Source organism: Motacilla alba, chromosome 1 (genome assembly GCF_015832195.1).
Source record: "Motacilla alba alba isolate MOTALB_02 chromosome 1, Motacilla_alba_V1.0_pri, whole genome shotgun sequence".
Taxonomy (NCBI): domain Eukaryota; kingdom Metazoa; phylum Chordata; class Aves; order Passeriformes; family Motacillidae; genus Motacilla; species Motacilla alba.
In genome coordinates this window covers 38,835,713-38,852,147 of record NC_052016.1, presented here as the reverse complement: position 1 = coordinate 38,852,147, position 16,435 = coordinate 38,835,713, and the positions used below count along the sequence as shown (strand labels likewise).

Here is a 16,435-nt window from a genome sequence, read left to right as displayed (position 1 = left end):
GAGATAGGCAGTAGTTCAAAAGATGCTATGTCAAGGTTGGTGGTCTTTTCTGATGAGGATCCGTGCATTTTTGGAAGGAGGATGAGAAGATCAGCATGAATTCAGAATGAATGATGAGGAAGAGGAAGCAGGAAAATGCCAGAACAGAAGAGAGATGGTTAAAATGAACTCTTACCAAGATCACAGAGCAAGAAACAGTGAGAGCCAAACCAGAGATTTTTTTCTTTATGTTCCCCGCACACCTCATCTATGCACTATTATCTCCATCTTTGCTGCCATTTTCAATTTGTTGCTGCAGTTTTACAGAAGCAAAGAATAAAGCCACGTTGTGCTTCGGGAATTTTATTTTATTTTATTTTATTTTATTTTATTTTATTTTATTTTATTTTATTTTATTTTATTTTATTTTATTTTATTTTATTTTATTTTATTTTATTTTAATTCCACTTTGCAAATAGACTATGTTAACTTCACAGCCGTGAATAATTCCCGTTTGCAGCTCTGCTATTTCCAGAGATAGGATATCCATCATTCTTGGAAGTATATGCAAGCTGACATTTTCTGTTAGACCAAAATATAATTAGATTTGCACATATCAGGCACAAGGTTAAGGACCACAAAAACAGAAAGACATTCACATGAACAGGGAAGAACATCTGGGAGACACACCAATCCATCTAGGGAACAGCAGAAACGAAACCTGAATAATAGATGGGCTAACACAACACTACCAATGTCCTGTCTGATTAAATCTACTTCATCAAACATCACCAAGGACAAAAATGTCCCCTTTGCCCATAGCTGGATGCATGATGAGTAAGAAAAAAATATATGACTTCTTACCCATTGCTGAGTAGCTTTAAATCCTCTGCGTTTTGCAGTAAGTGCTCACAAGGTACCCTGGTACCCTGGGCATCAAACTGGTTTGCAAGTATCCCAGTTTTAAGGATGTTAATTTGTTAGATTTTGCATCAAACTGGGAAACTTGCAGGCAAACTCTGCTTTCCAGTCTGCCATGCTGCCTGCCAGTGGACTGAGGGGATGCTGAATGTTGGGAGAACTGCAGATCTTCTGCTCATGTGCATCCTGGAAGCCTCATACTCATGTTTGTCTTGATGTCTCCATGCTTAATGTTTGTGCAGTCACTAAATTTGGTCTCTCTAAAAGTGTCAGGCTGCCTCTGATAAAACAGTGTGAATTCACCCAGCGGGTCTGTGGCCATTGATATTGCGTCCCCTGTGTGTTCTCTGCCTGAGGCAGGGGTGGGCTTGGTTTGGGGGAGACACACTTGCTGTCAGTGCAAACCACCCGGGAAAAAAATCATCCTCAAACTAGGTCAGATTAAAAGGACAGAAAGTGAGATATAAAAGTCAGTCAGCAGATGACCAAGGACTTTGCTGGCATAGTTTTACTTTCCCGGGGAGCCAAGGAGGGACTTCTCTCTCTCTCTCTCTGCCTGCAACTTGGTGACTGACAGAGACTATGCTCATGTTCAGCCCATCTGGGACAAGATGAACTGGCAGGTAAATTGGAAGCATTGGGTGAGACAATAATTCAATTTCTCTCATCAGTTCAGTTAATGGCTTTCATTTAGAGGGTTCATGGAGGATCATTACTCTCCATTAAGCTGCCACAGGTAGACACAGGCAGATGGCAAACCAGTTTCCTCAAAGCACTCCACTAAAACTGTCTACTTGGGGACAAATGCCTAAACCTGGCTGTCAAAAGAACCTGTCAGGCACATGGATGAGAGTCTGGGAAAATCCCAGGAGCTGGTTCAAATGAGCTTGGATCCTGGTGGGCCTGCAAGAGGTATGTGGCGTACAAAGGTTGAAGATGACGGCTTCAGAGCAGACATGCTGCAAGGTAAGGGTAGACAGAAACTCAGCCCAGAAGCTCTGATAGTCCACTGCAGAGAACTGTGAGCCTGAAAATCTTTTTATGCTGAGAGTGTGAGGCTGCAGGGAGCAGGAGAGCCCCTTCTGTGGGTCCATGTGTGCCACCCCTTCTGTATCCCAGGAGATGGTCAGGAGCCCTTAAATCCAAGACGTTCTTCTGATCTGTGTTTTAGGTGTTTAAACAACCTCCGAAAATTAGAAGCTCTGCTGATCAGAGTGCCTGGAGCCTCTTAAAGCAATGATGTCTCAGTGGAGTGGACAAAAAAATTGGGTTCAAAAGATCTGCATTCACACTCTTTCTTTCTACAATGAGGTGAGTTTGAAAAAAGCATATTTGCTTTGCATGAAGGACGGACAAAGAAGTACAGTGCCCTCTGCTCCTCTGCTTTGACATGTGAGAGATGGCCTGGGGCTAGTTACACTTTGAGAATAGTGTAACTAGCTATAGAAAAGGAATCATAGCTTCATCTTTTGTGCCTGGTCCCTTGGCTTCCCTCCTGCAGTTCCCTCATCATAGCCCAGGGCTAGAACAGGCTATATGGCAGAGGACAGAGGCACCACACATTTTCCTCTAAGGATCTCTTAGGAGACTGCCTGGGAGAGAAGTTTTAGCCAAGATTTTCCAAACTCTCAGAAAAGGAAATTTTAAAAGATTGGTGTTGTATTTTCCCCATCACATTGAATGAGGTTTTGGGGTGGAAAGTATTTTCTTTGAGTTGTTTTGCCCTGTGCTACTCAGTAAAATTGCATCAAGCACTTTTGAACGGCTCCACCTTTTCCAACATGAGGTCATATTTCCTGGATGAGACTTGTCATTGCTGAATTGTCCTGGAGGAGAGAAGTTTGGAAGACCTCCAGAAGGCCTTGTGAGGGTCTTTTGAGGGGGGCTGTATCAACACACTAAATAATGGATGTCTTGTGTGGGCATGCAAATCCAAGGCCAGAGCTATGCCAGGCTTAATGATGGAAGATTCAGGCTGGGGTTGCAGATGCAAGTGCTAGAATGGCCCAGTCCAGATGTCTCACAGCTCTTTGTGACCTCACAGCTTCTTGGATGGATTTGACAAGAATCTCTTGCACATTCCTAAGAAATGAGAGATGCTGTGGACACAAATAAAGGGCTATCTGAGCAGCTGAACTGGGCTGTGAGGTCACAGAGCTACAGAAACCATGACAAGGGGGTGATATGTGCAGGATGGATGCTCAGAGACTGCTGTTAGAAAGCATCCTCCCTATGGACACCCCTTTGCCACGTGACCTCCATTTCTTCTATCCATGATCTGATGCATGGAGTCAGAACAGCAGCAACATGACACTGGAGAGAGAAAGAGGGAGAGAGATGCAATAGGAATATCCACCTTTAGAGTCTCACACATGCCCTGCAAACGCCTTTTTACGAGTAAAACTCACCACAGCTCCTGGAGGCTGGAGTTAGACTCTGTGTCATGTACTGGGACAGGCAGACAAATTACTTCTGCCTTGGAGGTAGACATCAACTAGCTCTATAAAAGTCAAATCAAATTCTCAATGTGTGTCACTTCACAGGAGCAATAACCTATGCACTTACTGCTGGCCAGGGCAGCTCCAGGGTGAGCAGAGAAGGGCAGAGCGGGTTGGGCTGAAAGGAACCTTAGAGATCACTTTGTTCCAAACCCTCCTGCCATGGACAGGGACATCTTCCTCTACTCCAGGTCACTCCAAACCCCATCCAGCCTGATTTTGAACACTTCCAGGGATGGGACTGGGCAACCTGTGCCAGTGCCTCACCACTCTTATAATAAGAATTTCTTGCTAATATCTGATTTAAACCCGCACTCTGTCAGTTTGAAGCCATTCCCGCTTGTTCTGTCACTATGCCCTTGTCCAAAGGCCCTCTTCATCTCTTGTATCCCCCTTCAAGTATTAGAAGGCCACAATAAGGTCTCTATGGAGTCTTCCCTTCTCCAGGCTGAATTTCTCTCATCCTGTCTCCATAGCATAGGTGCTCCAGCCCCCTGATCATCTTCATGGCCTACTCTGAACTCCTTCCATCAGGTCCACAACCTTCTTATGTTAGGGGTCACAGAGCTATACTGCAGGTGGGTTTTCACTAGAGCAGACGGGGAGAATCCTCTCCCTTGACCTGCTATGGCTGTGCTGCTCCTGATGCAGCCCGGGATACAGTTGGTTTTCTGGGCTGGGAGAACACTTTACTGCTCATATCCTCCTTCCATGTGTTATTTTTCAGTTCATCAGCTCATCAGCTTCATCAGCTCTCTGTTTGTACCACATTTCTTTTAGGACTGCAGGGGTTTGTTACAACTTCCACAATACTAATAAAAACCACGGAGTTAAAGGTCCTCCAGATCCACTGTAATAACTTACACACATGAGGAAAAATCCGAAAACAAAACAGGGAATTGTCTCTGCAAGCTGCTAATATTGCCTGAGGTGAGTTGATTTGGACATACCATTTTCCTAGTGGAGACAAGAGCTTGTAGTGTTTCTGTGCTTCTTTCCTTCAGCCATATTCAATACTGTGATGGCTCACTCCAACATGTGGCATTCCGAAAACCTGCCTTCCTATGGATCTGTGTGTTGTGGTTGACCCTTTAACACCTTATAAGGGTTCAGGCTTTTCTACAGAATTTCCCTCTGGACAACCAATAAAGGTTTTCTCCATTGACTATGAGTAGAAAATCTTTAGCTCTAGAGTGCCTCTGAGGTATCCAGCTTTCTGCCAATAGTGATCGAAATTTTAAAGCTTATTCAAAGATACTTGGGGAAAAAAGAAGAGGACTGCAAGGTTAAACAGGCAAAGACACTTTTAGGAAGGCAGTCACAAAAGTAGGATGATTGCATAGTGCTCCTTTCCCTATAAAACTAGGGCAAACAACATTTTCATTGCTTTTTATTATGTCCTGCTGTGCACTGCCATCTTCCATCTGCAAACATCAAAGAGCCACTGCTGTAGTAACCACACATGACATCTGATGCTGAACAGGAGGAGTTGAGATCCTCAGCAACAGGGGACCTATTTCTATCTAAATTTCCCAGGCAATAACATTGGAAAAGTGTTTTATAAAATGCATAACATAATGAGAAGCTGAGAAAACATTTTCCAAAAATTTGTTTCCATTCTGCTCTAACAATTGCCATCAAATCCTGAAATTTTATTCTCATTTCAGCACAGAACAAATTAAGTTTTAAATAAGGCCTGTATTATGGCCTGAATGAATAGGACAATGTTTGCATTGAGACCTCTACCTTCACAGGGTAGGAGAAACAGGCTAGTGGCCAAAAAACCAAGATTAGGCAGATGGTGATGTTTCGTAGCATTGTCCCTAGACAGCCCCACAGCAGTTCCAGGAATCACTGTGCAACTTGTCAGACCACAAGCTGCTGAGAATCACTATAGAGGGAAACTGCTGCAGGGAAGTGAAGGTAGCACAGATGATGTGAAACACAGTCCTTCCTTGGAAAGAAGCGATGTTACTCAGGGATGGATTTTGGTCTTGTTGCAGATGAGCGTGTCACCATCACTTCTGCAACGAACTATCTAATGCCCCAGGTAATTCTACATCTTTCTTAGCCAAAGCCAGGAAATAAGTGTCTCCTTTACTACTGATTTGCAGGAACATTTAATTTAAGTGCCACATTAACTGGAAGAACCAGCAGTGAGTCCTTAAAAAGCACAACTGATGTATGTGCTGCTTCATCTCAGATCTTGCCTCTAACAGCAGTGAAAGGATGGATTTCATACCCTTTATGATGCCATGGTGTGCTGAAATGGGAAAATTTGATCACAGATATTTCTGTGTATTAGCAGCCTTCTTGAGAAGGTTGTTCAAGTCCTTCTCTCCTGAGAGCAAATTCTTTCCCCTTGCACTTATTATTGCAGCTGGACTCACCATTTCTGTCCTGACTCAGACCTCTCCTTAGCCCAGGAGATGCTCAATGAAACGTCAAAAACTGAGTCCAGGATGAAAGACACTGCACCTGGGCACAAGATTTCCATTGTGTACCTTGGAAGAGGTGGTTGTGCAGCTGCAAACACATCTGTGTAAGCCCTCAAGCTGGAATAGGAACAAACATTGAAGGAGCAGCTTCATTCTGCGGCAGAGAATATAATTTGTTTCCTGATGGAAACATATGCCATCATTAATAATAATCATTTATTATGCCAGTTTCTAATTGGGCACAAGACACCTTGGCGTGCAAAACAGGATAAAACTAGACTGGCAGATGATCTAAGGAGACAAAAGTGGGAATTGTGTGGGTTTATTAGGGGATGTGAGAGTCTAGAAGAGTGAACCAGAGCCTAGCTTGACTAGTCATCTGCCAATCACACCAAGATGTCATTTTTTTATTGCAGCCGAAGAAAGGCTTGCTCACTAGTTCTTTCTTACATTTGAACAACACTCTTTTCAAAAGTATGAACTACATTGTGGAGTCAGACTCACAAAGGAAGTCAATAATTAACAAAATTATTGCTACATCTATTAACCATGGAGTCATCCTCCCAGGTCTTGGCAGTTGCCCATCAGGGTCATAATGTCCCAGGCTGTTTCATTTTGGCAGAATTTTCAGACATTCACTGCTGGGAGACAGAATGACACGTATTGTCTGGAACGACAGCTCTAAGGACATTGCATTCATCACTTGTAAGTTTTTATCACAGCTAAACACTCTTAATTTCTTCATATTATAGTAGTGATTTGGATGATTATTTCTGGGAATGAGAGAAATTTGGAAACTTGGAATAAAATGCAAGAAAGTTTGTTCTGGGTCAAATCGTCCTTTCTCTGACATGTCAAGAACCTGTAGGATAAGGTGTAATAAATAAAGAAAAAGTGAACCTTTACTACCAGACCTTCTCAGCTTTTAGTAGTGGTTTAAAGACCTCCTGAGCTGGAGTTTGAATATGGGCTACACTTTTGTGCAGCTACCACAGACACATGGGGTTTTTTATGCCATCCAGAAGCAGATTCCTGTGAACCAAGTGAAAAAGAAACATGCAGTTCCTGCTGGTTTTAAACCTGACACCAGGAGCTTTGTCAGAAGTGCATTCATTGCCAGTGAATAATCTCCCCTTTCTCTGCGCCACTCGTGGTGGTACAGATGATGATCCTAAGAGCAGTCCAGGTAAATAAATTCCTCTGCAGATTACCTAACTGTGATTTTGATAACCTTCTTCCCTTCCAAATGATCATTGTTATTTATATTTGGATTTTGGTTTCAAACCAGCTTCATCTGACTTGGCAAAAGCTGCTACTGTGCTTTGTTTCCAAGGAAATATTTGGATCAAACATAGCAACCAGAAGCTGCTGTTATTATTATTTAGCAAATAGCCCAGACCTTTGTTTTCTATCCAAGTATCCCTCCGACTTTGAAGAGTTTGGAAATCTAATCCCACACCGAATCTTTGCAAACAATGCCTCTCTTTAAAATGGGCCAAGCCACAAAGCCAAATCCAATCCTGCCGAATCTTCACATTGCTCAATACTTGACATGAGCTCCAATTGCTGCCATCTGTTTCCAACTCTGTTATCCATTACTGCTGTTATGCTGTGCCTCCTGCCCCCTGTATCCATAGGAAAATGCATCAGACCAAAACTGATGAGGCTTTCTAATACTGCCAGTGGTGTTACTGCAGAACTGTGTTCATTATGTACCTTGAGGCTTATTGGAAGCATCTGGAAAGTTATGCTTCAAGGGTGTCAACAATGGCTTCTGGGATTTCACCTTCTTCCTTTTACACAAGCCTGTTTTAAATTTCTTCGGGGCAAACAGCTCCAAAGCACCTCTGTTTCATCTCTAGTAAAAAATATCACACTAAGTAAACATACCCCATTTATATTCAAAATTTCACTTGCTGGCTTGTTTTTTTGTTTTCGGGTTTGGTTTTTTCCCCCTCCAGAATTGCACAATAAAAATTTAATGATCCTCTGCATATATTATAGACTTATATGGAGATCTATGCTGCTTAAAAGTTAAGCATAAGTGTTCGCTTCATAACAAATTGCTGCAGTGGTGTAGAAAGTCTGCAAAACAACTCTCAGCATGGGGCAATGATAGCCAGGAATAGGCAATTATCCTTTGCTCTTTAGAGATATGACCCACTTTAACCAATGTTAAATGGAAATCTATCCTCTCATACAGGAAAATGTGTAAATTGAAAACCATAATCAGGGCCTGGTTCTTACATATGTGCATGTCATTGTTTCTTTCTGCCTTCTTGCTTTCTGAGTTTCCAGTTCTTGTGGGACTGGGGCTTTTCTGCTGAATTTTAATTTTGAATTTTCTATAATCTTCTGGGAAGATGTGCCATCTCCTTGCTGGTTTTCCATCAATCTCTTTGGACTGTGCTGTTTCATCTGTTCTACTAAGGAATATTCTTCACCTCTGAGGCTAAATAGTACTGCTCAGATGGTGTCCAAGACAGCAATGCCAGGACACGTATCTCTCCCCCTCTTCCTTCTTTCCTTATTCCTACATCCAGAGTGCGCCATGTTCAAGCTCTCAAGGAAACCTCGATGTTGGCAGTAAGCCTAAGCCACGATCTTTGCCTCCAAAAAGACCCAAAAACCTCAGCCTGATGGGTTTGTCCTCATGCATCACATTCACGTAGCATGGAAGTCTAAGCCACCACTGTTGAGCTCTAGGCTGCTGCTGCGTAGTTTCCTTCATCATTACAGACTTATACAGAATCAGTTCTCTGTCCTCATTTCCCCCTGAATGAAACTAAGTGATAATTGAATATAAATGCACAGGTTTTGACACTGTCACCATGCAAGCTGAAATCTGGTTAGCAGTAAACTTTATCCTCCTTCATTACTGCACCTCATCTTTTCTTAGTCACTGCTTGGTGTCAAGGGTTTGTTTCCCTGGAACAATGTGTCTTCTTCCCTGAAAGAAGGCTTCCTTGTGATGAAATGGATGCTGTAAATAAAGATGTCCACCCAGCTGGAGGGTTCAGCTCCAGGGGTGAGGGTTGGACAAGTTTTGTGCAAAACAGATCCTTTAACATGGTCCTTTCCCCTACTGCAAAAGTGAGCTCACAGCAGAGCACAATCCCTTCTGTATTCCTTGCTGGGAGCTCCTTCAGGATCAGCACAGATGTCCACTCAGGGGAATTAGTTGCCTTTCTTCTGTTTATCTGTTTTTCTGCCAGACAATGAAATAGCAGGGGTTAGCACTAAACAAACCATGGGGGAGAGGTGTATATTTTACATGACCTCAGGAACATAGAATGTTGATAAAGATACATAAAAGCCTTGTGGGAGACCATGCCCTCTGGCCAGGGAGTGGAGATAACCTTTTGTGTTCTGTTCCTGGAATAGCAGAGAACTTGAAGACCAGTGGAAAAAGACCTGTATAAACAGTGAGCTGGAGACACAAATGCATTTCTATTATAATTTTGACTTGACTCCCTGCACCCAAAATTCAATGGCTTCTGTTGCCATAGCAATGGACTGTCTCATCATTTTCATGTTTTTTTTCTTTGCAACAACCATGGGAGTTGAGGAGGTATTGTCAACATGTTACAGACATGGCTGGAGGTGTTTTAATTCCCCTCTTTTATCACCCAATTGAAGGTGTGCATTCATTTCCATACCTTGGGTCATGGCAGGGAAGGAGCCAGACACCAGTATCTCATCCCAGTGTCTGCCTGCTCAGGAGGGGGGAATTGCAGGTGGAAGGTGCTTTAGGAGTTAAAGAAAGTCTAAGCAGAGTTCTGAGAGACAGAAAATCTTGGCTAGAGGATGTTTGAACATTTCTGGAAGATTTCAAAGTTGAGTGCTGACCCAAAGCAATCCCTCCTACTACACTCCTAATTGCTCAGATACAGCAGTACCCACCTGCCTGTGTATGCTTGGACCTGGAGCCACCATCTCAAGGAGATTAACTTGTAGTAACATCCCTCCATTAGCTACATCCACTCGAGGTAGTATATGGTAGGGTTTAAACCCCTCTTTATGGGCAGCTAAGCTATGTCAGACCCTCACCTTAGGGCAGTATCCAAATGCCAATTACCATGCACATACTGGGCCCTCAGCTTTGAAAGGACAAGTTAAAGCACTGTATGAACAAGAAATTAGAAAATTAGAGTAATTAGAGTAAAATAGAGTGTTGAACCCTATGCTATCAAAAACTCAGCAATTAGCATTTCCACCCTTTTTTTTCCTAACAGTGGTTTTGGTAAAATCTGAAGAGGATCCTTCTGAAACACAGAGAGGGTGCTTGCAGCTGTAATTTGCAGAAGAAATCTCTTCTTTATACCCCTGCTTCTATTAATTTAATGTTTATCTTGGTCTATAAGCATTGTAGCTGGTTACTCTCCCTGGCAGGACAGCAGGCCGAGCATCCCAATGCACAGGGACCCAGAGGCTTTGCCATGTCCCATCTGTTCTCATCCACAGCTGACCCATCCCTCTCCGATTTTTCCATTTGAGGCTGTGCTTTGTAGAATCATTGAATGTTTTGGGTTGGAAGAGACCTAAAAGACCATTTAGATCCAACCCCTCTGGCCAACAGCAACGACACCTTCCACTAAACCAGGTTGCTCAGACTCCCACCCAACTTGGCCTTGAACACTTCCAGGGATGGGGCACCTGCAGCTTCTCTGGGCATGGTGCTGATGAGAGGTGTGACATAGCCTTTGAGAGACCACTAGCTTTTTTAGATGTCAATGGCAGGCCAGGTGGGACACCTTGGGGAGGTCGGAAGGCATTAGGGAACAAGAGAGGGCCGATTTGTCAGACCACTCAGGGTGTGGGACACAAGATGGTCTAGGGCAGTGAAGGCCTAGCAGAGCTTGTAATTCCTACCTAAAGCCTGTCCGACACCATGTGGACATGTTAGACCTGGAGGACATAATGTATGTTACTATATACCTGGGAGTGGAGCTGAATGGGGCTACCCAGCTTCTCCAATGTTTTAGCAGGAGCATTAAGCTAATTTCCATCTTCCTGATGGCTCCAAAACCACTCACTTGCATGGGAGCTCAGTTACCCTGTGGACATGGAAACACACCCTGGCATCAGTTGGAGGGTTGAAATCCCACCAGTGACACTGCAGGGGACACATCTGTCAACAGGCACAGCTGGGAGGGGATTTCTTACTGTTAAAGGGCTGTGCTGGGAGGAAAGGAAACTTCAGTGGTTGTTGAGAAAGGAGGGAGAAACTCAATGTCCAAGGCATTTTTGGAGGACTTGGCTTCTGTACCAATGGCCATTGGTGTTTATCCTAAGAGACAAAGCCCAGGCCAGCCCCAGGACCCACTGTGGGGTGCTGGGCCCCTCATCTTCCCCAGTTTTACAGCAGGGGCTTACCTTGCCATCCGCAATGTGCTTGCTGCACTGCTCTGAAGAAGACAGACCTTCTTGCCCTTTCCCAGTGCAGCAGGATCATGGATCAACCACAGGCTCTACTGCCGTCTGACACAGAGCCGTGTGTGAGAGACACAGAACACCAGGCAGACTAAACCATCCTCCCTCCAGCCATCACTCTAGTCATGGCTGAGGGCATTCCCATTCCCTGGAGGAATGAGGGAGGTGTTTTTCAGGCATCATGCTTCATTAAGTGTTTTCATAGCATGACTTTGCAGCTGCAGGGTGTGGTGCTGGGGGGCTGCAGCCCTGACTTGCTGATTAGCGCCCGGACTGTTGCGCACACAGCTCGATGAGACCCAGCATCGTCTGAGCAGGGAAAAATCCTCAGAATCACATAAAATCAGGAGTGGTTATAAGCTTGGCATTTAGGGAGTCCTCTGAATTGTTTGTCATACTCAGACATTCACCAAGAGGGAAACTTAATTAAAATGAGTGCTGAGAGAGGCTTGACACTTCTCTCTCCAGAGCAGCTCACTGCTTAATTGGAGAAACGAACTGTGTTCAGTGACTTAATGGAACAGCCAAGGCTTATTTGGAGATGAATTTGAGAAGGAAGGCTGAGGACAGTGAAATACATTTTAGCAACACTGATTTCAGCTTGGCCTAAGGATCAAAATCCTGCTAGTGGTGGTTTAGTCTGGATGATGAACTAGGAACTTACACATGGAAAAATGTGTGACTGGGATAACAGAAATCCCCTCCCTTGTCATGCCCTCTTGTTTTTCTTGCAAGTGGTTGTATCCTGCACAAATCTCTTTCCTGAAAAAAAAAAATCTCTCTCTAACAGACCCGATGATGATGCATCGTGTCTGATTCCCAGGGAGCTGGTTTTGGTGGTATTTGAGCATGAGCAGGGGATTAGAGGGGAGCCCAGGGATCAAACTACTCCAGCTGAATTGCTTTCCAGTCTAACCAGTTGGGAAATGTGCAGTCTACCAGCGAAGGAGCGCTCTCTTGTGGGCTATGCAGAGTGTGAGTAGAGCGTGCGTCAGCTATGTTGGCTCAGAGGTGATTAATAAAGAAAATAAAGACTAGGGAAGAAAGGCATGACATAAACCAGCACAGCAGCTAAGTGCAACCAGATGTCAGGTTGTTTTGATCTTCTCCTTGCAAAACCAAGGAAGAAGGAGCACAAATAAACCCCCCTCAAAGTCACAGCCACTTTAGGCACCCGCTGTGCTGCTTGAGGCCAATTGAGATAAAAGGTAAGGTCCAACATGTCACATACCCCTGGCTGGGGGCTGTGAATTGCAGAAGCATGTAGGACAGCTGGCCACAAAGCACAGATACATTGGGTTTGCTCTAACTTCCCCTGTGTTGGGGCTTTGGCAAAGCAGCCAGCAGCTGAGGACGGCAGCTGGACAATTAAAGTGAATATTCTTCTGCCTATAGTCATGAGAATGTGGTGAACACAAGGAAGAAGAAACACAGATGATGAATGAGAAGAAGAGCCTGTTAATTGATACAGGATGGTTTGTTCAAGGCTGACAGCCATACTTTTCTTTCCTGGGTGGGTGAAATAATTCACCTCTGGACTTAGAAAAAGCTTATGACAAAGCATAATAGCCTGAAACAAATTGTTTCATCTCCTGGAGTACCCTCCACCTATTTGGACCTGCCTAGGTGTACTGAGAAGAATTCTGTTCACACTGTACTCATGTAACCATCTCTGCTGCCTCTCATGGCCCAGGAGTGTTTAGAAACTAGACTAGAATCACAGAATTGTTTAGCTTAGAAAAGCCCTCAAAGAGCATCACATCAAGTCCAATCATTAACCTGGCTCTGCCAAGCACACCACGTACCCAAGTGCCACAGCTACATGCATTTGAACATCGCTAGGGATCTGACCCCACCACTTCCAGGGCAGCCTGATCAGCACTTGACAACTCTTCCAGGGAAGAATTTTTTCCTGCTCTACAATCTAAACCTTCCCTGGCACAAATTGAGGCCATTTTCTCTTGTCCTGTAGCTTGTTACTTGGGAAATAGCCACCAGAAAATCCCAGGGAGACAACCAAAGCCTTTCCCAGCCCAGATCCAATATGTGGAGCTGAGCTAATGTGCAAAATGCTGATTCGTACAGTTAAGCATATCCTTACACACTTCACTGTAGTATGCTCACATACCTTACTGTAGTGAGATTCCTCCTGGCCCAGGATAATTTCTCCTTGGCCTTTCCACTCAGAGGACAATGCTCAGAGGTTGGGATAGGACCAGAACCAGAGTCACATACTGCTGTAGATGAACATCCTCACTCCTCACCAGCTGAAAGCTGATGGAACATTTACATTGATATTTACGTTATATATCACATAGATACCATATATCTCACACAGATGGAATACTGCTGGCATATTTACACTCCTGCTCAACACCCCTCCTCCCAGTCAACCAGATAGGAAATCATTTGGCAGATCTTCATCCAAACAAGTCTAGTGCTCAGAAAAAGTGGTATAAATTTACTCAAGATGGGGTAAAACATGGCTTGCACATACACCCACGGTCTTGGGGAAGAAGCAGAAGTGACAGCTCTTTGCTGCACCTGCTGCATTATGCACTTGGTATTTCAGTCACTCAGAGTGATGTTGAACCAGGTGCAGGCCTGGTCATGTTTTGTGCTCTTTAAAACACAGGAAAAGGTAACCCAGGCTCCAGTGCCTTATTGTACAAGACCCTGTGGTCTGCTTTAGAGACAGGCGCAGAAGGTAAAGTGATAGAAGAAAGGAGGCAAGGACTGTGTCCCTATTTCACAGCATGATGCTGGCAGTGCTAGTGGGAAAAGACAAGCTGTCCTCCCCTTTCTCCTACTGTGCCTTTCTCCTCCTGTGCCTTTCTCCTACTAAACCATTCTGAGAAGGAGGGAGTCCTAGAAACTGGGGAGGTGGTTTCTCACTAGACTGCTCTCTTTTGCCCACCTTTTAGCACTGCAAGCCTCACAAAAACACTCTGACGTGGTTTGAAAAGACACATGAGAATTGCCCTGGCAAGGGTTGGAGTCTGGGCTCAGATGCTTGTGGAACCTCTTGATCTGTAATGGGAAGAGAACGCCAATGAAGCTGGAACCATGGAAAGTTGGAAGCAGTCTATGAGAGCCATGGACAGTTTAGGACAGGGCTTTTCTGACCCTCCTTTGATAAATCCCCCTGCAGTTCTCTCTACAAGTACCATCCAGTTTGTGCCACTGCATCTGCCCATGGCAAGCTCAGTGGTTCCTAGGGCAGCAGTTTTGCTGCTTTCCCAGACCTGGATGCTGCCCTTTTTCTCCCATGGCTCTGAGCAGTCAAGATTTCCATTCTGGCTTGCAGAGCTCTCAGTGATGGCTGCCTGTGCCTCGTGTCTGCTCCTCATCCACAGCAGTGCTGGAGGTATCAGAGCAGCACACCGTCAGCCTGAGAGGCTTATCATTATCAGCTTAGGAGATGTAGGTCGGCAGGGAATTTTAATCAGCAGAGACACTTTCACATCCAAAGAGACATAGATATCATCAATTCTCTTAAATGGGCACCAGAAGAGATGAGCTGCAGCTCTTGGGACTTTTCCTTTCTTCATCGTGTCTGAAATGAATTGTTCCATGAAATGCAGTGATGCTGTGCTGATCCCCAACTGTTAATGCCCTGGTTTTCAGCCACAGATGTGCTTAGAAAGTCAGATTTCTCTGAAGGCTTTTCTTTTCCATGAGGAACATGCTGTTTATTTCTCTCACTGCTCCGGAAGGCCTCCTTCATGATGGCCACCTGGAAAAGCTGTACCAGGACACAGCAGGCTGCTGGTATTTAAAAATGCCTATCTGTCTTCTGGTCAGTGCTTATTTCCACCGACAGTTTTGATCTGTTTTTCTCTCCTTCTCTCTGAGGGCATTTCTCACTTGCCCTGCTGTAGCATTCCATGCTGTGCAGCAGCAGCTAATGGGGTCTTAGTGAGGTGTTAGCCTGGATGTGCGTGTTTCAGATGAAGGGATTAATACCTGGGGACTTGTTTGGGACTCTTGCAGACAGCAGGATTGAAACATGGCAAGGTTTATCCTTTGTCTTGCTTCTGTCAACATCTTCATTAAATTACAATTCCATTGCAAAAAATCACACTGTTGGCATGAAGGAAGATATCAACAATTAGTAATTATATATTTTTTCTCCTTTCTGTGGTTAGTTGAATTGCAGGTATTGCTCTTTGGGTGGCAGTTAGGACTGATTACTTCTATAATCACAGAAGGCAAAGAAAAAGTGAACCTGGGATATGTTTTGCTCTGTTATCTCTGGTCTTGCTGAAGAGCTAAAGCATGTGTTTAACAGATGTGTTACTCTAGATGGGTTTACTGTTCTTTAGCAGCACTACAAAATAACCATCTGCAACCATCCACAGGGTTTGAATGTCCCCTGGAAACAGTCATGTCAAGGGTTGCCATCATAAATGACAATTAATAGGCACTAAAAAGTAGGTGTGCTCTGAAACCACATACATTGACACTCATTAAGCTTTGTCCAGGCTCTGGACATAATGAAAATATTTCCTTTAGAGAGGGAGGGTTGTTAAAAAGGCTTTAAATACAGTTTTTAAAAATGCCAGTAATCCTTCAGATTAGCTTTTCTGTCAGTCTGAAACAAGGCCATTTAAATTCCAGCAAATTGAGCAGGCACTGGTCCAACCCTGTGGATATAGGGGGGATTAGCGGTAAGGCTGGGGCAGAGCATAGGCTTTTCATGGGAGAGAGCTTTGGAGGAGTCAACAGAATCAGGGTGCAGAAAGGTGGTGACTCTCCTGACACAGTGCAATGCAAAGCTGTTGTCAGACACTGCAAGAGCAGCCCAGAGGATATATACACACACACCCCCACACACTCACACACACAAATAAGGAGGAGGTAGACCTGTTGGAGAGAGTCCAGAGGAGGCCATGAAGATGCTCAGACGGCCGGAGCACCTCTGCTATGGAGACAGGCTGAGAGAACTGGAGTTGTTCAACTTGGAGAAGACATGGCTTTGGGGATCCCTTAGGGCCCCTTCCAGTACATAAGGGGGCTACAAGAGAGCTGGAGAGGGATATCTGACAAGGACATGGAGAGATAGGACAAGAGGGAATGGCTTCAAGTTGATGGAGGGCAGGGTGAGATTAGATGTTGATAAGACAGTTTTCCCTTGTGAAGGTGGTGAGGTACTGGCATGGGATG

At 44.4% G+C, this 16,435-nt stretch overlaps 1 protein-coding gene across 2 annotated transcripts in view; it reads left to right on the top strand.

The window, feature by feature from the left end:
- Positions 1-6,420: 6,420 nt before the first annotated feature.
- Positions 6,421-16,435, top strand: part of GUCY2F (guanylate cyclase 2F, retinal) — a 57,697-nt gene continuing 47,682 nt past the window's right edge. Inside the window, exon 1 of one of the 2 annotated variants that reach the window (XM_038152000.1) lies at positions 6,421-6,541. The gene's annotated coding sequence lies outside the window, so the exon portion shown is untranslated. The remainder of the gene's footprint in view (positions 6,542-16,435) is intronic. The other variant, XM_038152019.1, reaches the window with a different exon arrangement.